This window comes from Hippocampus comes, unplaced genomic scaffold, assembly GCF_001891065.2.
Source record: "Hippocampus comes isolate QL1 unplaced genomic scaffold, H_comes_QL1_v1.1 scaffold94, whole genome shotgun sequence".
In the NCBI taxonomy this organism is placed as follows: domain Eukaryota; kingdom Metazoa; phylum Chordata; class Actinopteri; order Syngnathiformes; family Syngnathidae; genus Hippocampus; species Hippocampus comes.
The window spans coordinates 1290520-1299975 of record NW_017806059.1 but is presented as its reverse complement, the minus strand read 5'-3'; positions in this window follow the sequence as shown (position 1 = coordinate 1299975).

The window sequence follows — 9456 nt, the reverse complement described above, 5'->3', positions numbered from 1 at the left end:
AAACGTTTTATTTGCACTCCCTCTATTTGAAATTATTTTTACCTTTTCTGAGTCGAAGATATTCCCCAATGAGGCTTTGTTAAAGGGGAAGTCAAGTCAAAAAAATGTTCTTTACAATTACGTATTCTACACTTGACTAACTTGTGGCTGGGCAGCGTGGGATCGGATGTGGGTGTAAATGGGTGTTTGTCTCTATATGTGCGCTGCAACTGACCGGCGACCAGTTCAAGGTGTAGTCTGCCTTCTGCCTGAAGTCAGCTGGGATAGGCTCCAGCAAGTCCCCACAACCCATGACCCTGTTGAGGATAAGGGCTGTTGAAAATGGATGAAAATGAATATGGATGGCTACGTTTGACATTCTGCCAAAAGTATTCCGCGAGCCATGTTGTCTATTAGCCAGAAACTGAGCTGCACTGTATTTGTTTAGGTACTAGCCGAATAGCAAGAGAATGAGGCAGTCACATGCTTTGTACATAACCTAATATGTTCCAAGTGGGAATCCTAATCATCGTCCCATCTTATCATATAAATGAGAATATACGGTATTTGATGATGATTATTATTTTTATTTTTATTATGGAGAATTAACTTTGAACAGAAGTCAATGACAAATTATCTGCCACATCTGTCTCATGGGCTTGAGTTTGATACCTGTGAGGGGTTTGTTTGTTTTTTTTTTTGTTGTGTAGTCTGCCTTCTGCCTGAAGTCAGCTGGGATAGGCTCCAGCAAGTCCCCACAACCCATGACCCTGTTGAGGATAAGGGCTGTTGAAAATGGATGAAAATGAATATGGATGGCTACGTTTGACATTCTGCCAAAAGTATTCCGCGAGCCATGTTGTCTATTAGCCAGAAACTGAGCTGCACTGTATTTGTTTAGGTACTAGCCGAATAGCAAGAGAATGAGGCAGTCACATGCTTTGTACATAACCTAATATGTTCCAAGTGGGAATCCTAATCATCGTCCCATCTTATCATATAAATGAGAATATACGGTATTTGATGATGATTATTATTTTTATTTTTATTATGGAGAATTAACTTTGAACAGAAGTCAATGACAAATTATCTGCCACATCTGTCTCATGGGCTTGAGTTTGATACCTGTGAGGGGTTTGTTTGTTTTTTTTTTTGTTTTTTTTTTTTGTCTCCGGTAGTATTAGCTACAGTATTGTTCCAGTGACAAGCAATTGTACTACAACCAAAGACATGACATATAAGTATAGAAAGTCTTTCCGTAATGTAAGGGTACCATTGTGCAGTAGTACCACCCTGTGACAGCTGTACAACAATGTGGCGAGTCATCGAGCAGACTGATCACTCTCAGTTGTGCAATGATGACAATACTACAGTATAATGGTTGTACAGATGATGCAGATAACTGTTGCACTATTTAAAGTGACAGGTGGCAGTAGCTGTAATTGTAATGCAACTTTGGATGTGAAATTTGACACAAAGTCCATTTTGAGCACTTTAAAGTGTCCACTGCTGTGCACTATTTGTCAACGACAGTCATTCAAGTGTGTAGAGAGCTGAAGCTGCAATGATCCATGCGATAATACTGTGGCAAAGGACTGTGCAAAATTGGCAAACATTTGCAAAGTCCTACTATGATGGTAATCATATTTAGATTTCAGGGCGGCACGGTGAACAAGTGGTTAGGGTGCCTGCCTCACAGTGCAGAGGTGCAGGCTTCGATTTCAGCCTTCCTGTGTGGAGTTTCCATGTTCTCCCTGTGCCTGCCTGGATTTTCTCCGGGTATTCTGGTTGCCTCCCACATTCCAAAAACAGGTTAATGGAACACTCCAAAGTGTGAATGTGAGCATGAATGATTGTTCATCTATGTGTGCCCTGTGATTGGCTGGCAACCAGTTCAGGGTGTTCCCCGCCTACTGCCCAAAGACAGCCAGGATAGGCTCCAGCATGCCCCGTGACCCTCGTGAGGGTAAGTGGATTAGAACATTGATGGATGGATACTTTGAATTCCAAAAGAGAGGACATTTGGCCAGGGCGCGGAATATTGAAATGATACTCAAAGATGCCATACATTACAACTCTAATAATTTTAAAGTAGGCCTGCACGATATTGGAAAATCATGCAAGGTGGGTGTTGTATATTTCAATATCAACATTATTGGGAAATTTAGCATGTGCCTAAAGAAATCACATTCTTATTATCTAAGGAAAGAAATATATTTTTTCCATGCAGCAAAATATTCCTTTATTCTGATCTAATTAAGTTTATTTGTCTTATTAGCCCTAGACACTTTTCTCTTATTGGATGCCGATGAATATTTAAGGTTGCAGTATACTGAGCTAGGAACCCTTCAGTTGGACACTACCAAAAACCTGAATACTCCAGGGGGAGGCTTCAGGTTATGGGAAAAGATGTTACGTAATGGCTCTTGTAGATTCCAGTGTGGACGCATGTTTTGTTGATTCGTGTGTCATGGAAATGTTGGGGTGTCCAATTGAACAAGCTAGCGGAAATGAATAGGGTATTTGACCAAGACGGACGTCTCCTGGCGGAGGTTAAACAGATTACCGTATTATACTGTACATGATTATTCTCATGCACTGTATTGGATTTCCTTGTCCTTGTCGCCAAGCAATTTACGTTTATCTTGTTCCTTGCCGTTTGCAAATATTTTTGGTTTGGTTTGCTTTTTCCTGGTTATTTGTTACCAGCATCTTTCGTTGTACTTTGTTGGTCCTGCGTTTTGTAAATAAACATTTTTGTTCACGATCTTATCCTTGTCTGCGTTTGTGGCATCCACTCTTATATGGAGACATAACACTTGAGGTCCAAATTAGTTTTCTTGGATAATATTCTGTGACTTTCAGATCTTTTTGATGCACAATAAATATTCAATATAGGTGATATGTACAGAAAAAAAAAATAAAGAGAAGATAGTCAAGTTATCAATCTTTTTTTGTGGACTTAACAGAGTTTAAATGTGATTCAGTTGTGATTTCAAATACCGTAAAATAATTGTCTCATAGTTGTCACTGGGTGATACCACCGCACTACGGTTCACTTACATTATGAAATGTCCTTCCATACTTAATTTTTCCATACTTATTTGTCATGTCCTTGTTCATGATGATACTAATGCACCGTGTTATACCGGAGACAAATTCTTTGTGTGTTCTCCATACTTGGCCAATAAAGATGATTCTGATTCTGATAATTTACGGTATTTTTTCAGAAAATTCACGATGCCAGTTAATTTTTTTAATAGAATTTTTCTCGTAACCCAACTGCGATAAAGTTTCCGTTCAAATCAATGTTTATTTCTATTTTTATTTTTTTTACAGTGTTGCCAATGTACGTTTAACATGATCTAGATCAGAGGTAGCTGGAGCTTATCCCAGCTGGGTCAGACAGAATACAGCAAGGACTGGTCATCAATAGGGCACATGTAATATTCCGTGGAAACGAACTGCCATTCACACATTTACCTCATCACTAAGTGTGGCAAGTGAATACTCTTCATACTTTTTGTACTGTCTTGTCAGGAAAACCAACCACAGCAGCAGGCAGTGACACCCTGAACATTTTACAAGTCATAATTTTATACTCTGCACCAAATAGTCAGTCTGAACACTGAAAGGTACGACAAGAGCAATTATTTTTATCTTTAACTTTTATGATGTTTTGAAAAAGAGCTCTTCATAGTTCTTGGTATCTTTGTTCGAAATACTATATATCCATCTAACCATCTGTCTATCCTCCCATTTTCTGTGCGGTTTATCCGATTCAGGGTCACTGATAACTATCCTTTAATTATCCCATTTCCACAATATAACATCATAGCAACATTTGTTTGAAAGTGACTGTTTGTTCTGCCTTCCAGATGTTATCAACCTTATCCCCTTTCCATGTGATGAATCTGAAAGAGTGGAAACAAAAAAAAAGTGTTGAATACCCATCAGCTTCCCGGGTCATTTACGAAATGTGTACAGATAAGGCAACTGCTTGTAAAATGTCCTGGGATGACCTGTGCAGTACATAGAATGCTAGTTCAGGGCAAAAGATCTCATCAAGTGTTCCGTAATTTTTATGCACAAGTGCCCTTTGCACTGGAAAACAAAAGCAAAAAAAAAAAAAACCAAAACAAAACAGGATGTGGTAATTTTGTTGGGGTTTTTTCAACCCCTCTGTTGTTGGTCTAGAATAGTGGATCTTTCATACATGCATTGAAAAATGTATTTTCAAAATAAATTAAGAGCACGTACGTTGCATGTATTCACGTACTTTGTCCATATTTAAAGTTGCATTTTTGTCATACATCATGTTAGGAAATACGTGGTCCAACGTGTCCTCCCCAGTAGCACTGTTGAAAAATTGTGCCCTCCCCCTCCCCCCGTAAGTTGTCCATCCATGCCCCAAGTGGCCCAGTTATAACGGGGAAACTACAACATGTATATCGCAAGGGGTGTAACGTTACACCAAATACCACAGTTTGGTGCGTACCTTGGTTGTTGTTGTTGGTTGTAAAACAAAGCCTGTTCTTTGTCTAATGTATACAAAGTATACATAAGATCTTTATGGCTAATTTTAAACAGAAGTCAAAGAAAAATGGTTTTGCCGCAGAAAACGGCAACGGTGTTGAAGAACAGATATGGTTTGACACCACTCAAATGTTTTCTCCTCTGATAATACTAAATTGAACAAACAGAAATCGACAGAAAGTATTCTTCTCTTTTTGATGAAAAATGTACAGCGAGAAATATGCATAACTAGAATGTCACCTTGTCGACGGCAAACCTCCACCAGCGCTAAACAATCCGAAACGGATTCTGACTTCTTCCGCACTACAACATGATGCATTCTCATTTGACCATTTCACAACTCCAATAGTTTGTTACTAAATGTCATGGTAATTAGTCATGTACTTTAAATTATTCACTAATCTACTACCCTGTAGCCAGCATTTTAGTATCCGATTCACAAGATAACATAAATCTATTTGTCTCTTCATGTGAGCGAGGACTTTCAATCAGTCTAATTACATCTGTGAAAAAGACAGATAAGGGAAAAACATTGATTATTTTTTTCCAGCTAGTAATAACGTGAAGCAGTCATACATTTAAACATGAAAATAAGAGGATGTCTGTTCCCCACAGCCACTCTACGATTTTTTTTAATCACCCACTTGGTCATTTGCATTTGGCCTAAATGCGAATGACTTCGTATTTGAAAATACGATAGCGTCCATCTTACTGATCAGTAAGCACAATTTCTCCCAACAAAAATTCACACTGTTGATGACAAACAACGACTCGTTCCCTCCCAGTTGCTGTGATGTGTGATGGATAATCCATTACCTTGACTGAGGTCTGGCTATTGCCAAGGCAACAAATTCATATACAGTATCGCTGTTTAAATCTGTCCAGACTCTAAGCAAATGAGGTATGCTTTTATGATGTCAATATTACAGTGTCAAGTCATTTTCTTTGCAACCTGCTGAGGTCTCCAGAAAATTGTCAGGACGTGTCAGCATTCTTTTTCCTCTCACAAAGTCCCGTCAGTGGGAACAAACACCGCCAGGTGCTTTGAATCAGGATCATTTGGACCCCATTTGCTTGCTGTAAATGGCATCAGTGCCATTGTGCTTGTGACCATGACCACATATTGGCCATTGAAATCAAGAATAGTATGAATGAATGACAAAAGGAGGGGTCCCAAAACAGAACCAGGTGGAGTACCATATGACAGAGCGGGAGAGTGGCACCAACACAAACAGTTCTGTCTTCCAAATAGTATCAAAATCACTAGACCTAATGCCCAATGCCCACCTCGTGCTAGAAATAAGCCAAAAGAATCGGGTATTCTACACGCACGCACGCACGCACACACACACACACACACACACACACACACACACACACACACACACACACACACAAACAAACACACACGTTGAATTAGCCTTTATGATTTTCAATTGCAGGAAGCAAATCAAGTCTATGAAATCATATAAAGCAGGTCCCAAAAGTCAAAATTAAAATTTACTCTAACTAAAATAACATTGTTGACAGATTGAATTTGACAGTTTAAGTACGAGTGCATTTTTTGTTTCTAATTAGTAGCAATGAACTTTTTGTATGATAAATGTTTTCTTGCATGCATTTTTCTATTAGTTGTATCCACTATTGCTGATGAAATGATGCCAATTTCCATCTTCGGGATTAATAAAGTGGTGGCAGAGTGATCGACTGGTTAGCATGTTCGCCTCACACGTCATGGGTTTTGTTTCCAGGCCCTACCCTTCCTGTGTAGAATTTGGATGCTCTCCCCATGCGTGCGTGGGTTTTCTGCGGGTACTCCGGTTTCCTCCCATATTCCAAAAACATGCACCATAGGTTAATTAAACACTCCAAATTGACCCGAAGTGTGATTGCGAACGCAAATGGTTGTTTGTCTATATGTGCCCTGCGATGGCCTGGCAACCAGTTCAGGGTGTACCCCGCCTACTGCCTGATGACAGCTGAGATAGCCCCTCCCCCCCCCCCGACCTTTGAGAGGTTAAGCGGATAAGAAAATGGATGGAATATTATTCTCGGTTTGTCTTAAGCGTGTGTTGGATTTCTTGTCCTTTTGTGACAAGCGATTTATACAATATTTGTCTTTGCCTTTTTCAAGCATTTTTGGTTTGTCTTGTTTTATCCTCGTTCTTTGTTACCAGCATCTTTCATTGTACTTTGTCGGTCTTGTGTTTTTGTAAACTTATCCTCGTTCTTTGTTACCAGCATCTTTCATTGTGCTTTGTCGGACTTGTGTTTTTGTAAATAAACATTTTGTCAACTCTTATCTGTGTCTACTCTTTTGGAATCTCATTCTGTTGCAGAGTGCTCCGGAACTCCTGACAGGTGACTTGTGATCACCCCGACCAACTTTCCATCATCCATTCCTGCAGGAATTCCTTGCAGCTCCCTATCAACGCAATTTGCGCTCTTCGATCTCTTGTATGGACTCCAGTAAATCACTTTCTGCTTCCATCATGTCAAAGACTGTGCGCTTCTCACGTGCTGAAATTTAAGGGGAATGAGAGGAGCTGCTTCTATTTGTCATGAAGCTAGTCGGCTGGATGACTTTGCCAGGGACAGGGATGTCTGGGCCTCCATGCTTCAGCTGTTGCCCCTCTGATCGTTGAAGACTGATGGATGGATAAACCCTGATGTAGCAAAAACTGTGTACCGTTCTAAACGGAAGCCTGCAACTATAGTGCGTGGCAGTTAGAAACTGCAACGGATATCTTCTGTCCATGAAATTGGTTATGCAAGCATGCACATGCGCACACACAGGCAGGTATACAGCCACACTAAAAATAATAATAGAGCTTTTGAGTGGAATAGCAGTCCATGCTGCACTGGTTGATGCGAACAATGATTTTATCAGGAAAAATTATTGACGGAGAAATACCAAGAGAATGAGACTGACTGTTTTTAATGCTATTTTGTACAAAAGGAGTTTTAGTTAAATGGAACTGTGGCATCATTTTTGTTTGGTGGTTGACCTTTAAATCATAATTTCGTGACCAATTAGAATTTTAATGTAATCGTGTTCCGCCAGATGGAAGGTCTGTTATGTGACATGTTCTCCCCTTTCTACCGACTCTTTACAAGACCATTACTGTTTGCTGGTAGGGACAGCAAACAAGGAGTTGCATCAAGGTTTCTCCCAAGGAAAATATATATTGAATCATTCCACCTTCTCTTTTCAGCTATTGTACAATTGCCGTTGGGAGAGCACAATGGATATGCTTCGTTTTCATTTTGTCAGACACAATAAGTCTAATGAAAGCCTACCTCATACAAAGAGTGAAAACTGAAGAGTATAAAATCAAATTGCTGTCATGCAACCAGTGGATGCAGTGGAAATCGCAAACAGTCATGACTTGTCATCCCTTCGAACCAATTTTTTGAGCACAATTTAAGGAGCCCAACCACGAGACTCAAACCTCCAGGAATTATTGACACTTTCCCGGACGATCAGGCCCTTTGCACAGTGCATGATCTGCGTTCAGGGAGGCAGCCCTGTAGGTAGATAGAGAAAATAATGTCCACCCACAGGCAATTCTTGGGTCTGTCGGGATTCCAAGCAGAAATTAATTGGGAGCATTCACCCCTCTCTAATGCTTGTCGTCATGTTAATAGTTCACCCCCCAAATGTGAACAGTAAACATTTTTATTTCGCATTAACACACACTAGCACATTCACTAATGGTGAGGACTTCAGTAAGTTAAGACAATCTAGAAAATACAAGACCATTGAAGTGCCAGTTACCTTCAACATACTCATACTCATTTTCCTTATTTTGTAACATTTGCAAGTAAATATAAAACGAATGCATTTTCAAAACGCGATCGCCATTATGCCGTAGTGTGCCACTAGATGGCATCAACCGCAGGCAACTGGCTTGTGGGCCGCAAGGAGCTGCCTGGTTTGCCTTGTGACAAGAATCGCCTCTGTGTACACCAGCACTGTCAGTGCTCTTTCTGCTATCAAGTGTGAACAACAGATTATTGTCATGATTGTAAAGTAAATCTGTCAAAATGCTGCCGAGAAGAGTTCCATCAAAGGTTCCATTTCTACTTGTCACTTCTCTGCTGCACACAATTTTGAGGGAGTTTTCTTCCTATTTTGGTTGACTTATTTGACTAAATGACGGTGACAATAATGAAAACGGCCCTCATTATGTGTGCAGATCAAGACACAATGAACACTCCAACAACGTGTTACTTGTAGAATAGTCCGAACTCATTTTTTTTGCGGGCAAATCGTAACTATGGATTCCTTCGTAGGGCTGTTCTGACTTAACCCAAATGTATGATCACCAGCTCATATTGCTTGTACAAAGTACATATACACAACACATTCACGAATGAGTTTTGAAATCAGAGACGAGTCAGAATTGTTTGTTCAAATATTACATTTGTTTTGAAGGGGCGATTGAGAACAAAACATGCTTGCAATACAGTATGTCAACGTTTTTAATAGTGAAAACAATTTGCAATTGTGGTATCTCAGCAAGGAACTTGAAATTGATGCACATAATTTGCACATAAAATGTGATGTGGAACCGGGCATAGAATTTCACATCCTTTGGTCTCAGCACTGACCATGACCATTGTCAGCATTCTAAAGGAAAGCTTTTGGATGCGACTTTGTGATGGATTAGACTGTGCATGTGTAGACCACCTAACGGATGAAATTATTGTGTCTGGGATAACTTGTATTATCTCCCGACGAACATGCACGAACCTCTGTGCGTCCGCTTATCGAAGAAAACCCAACTGTCATCCATTCAAGTGAGAATTCAAATTTCTTCACAGGCAGAATTAAAAGCAGAAAGTACCATTTTGAACCGATGACATAATCTTACATCAACATGCAAAGCCCTCCTTTATTTAAAAAAATAAAAAAAAGAACCATATAAAAATCCGAAT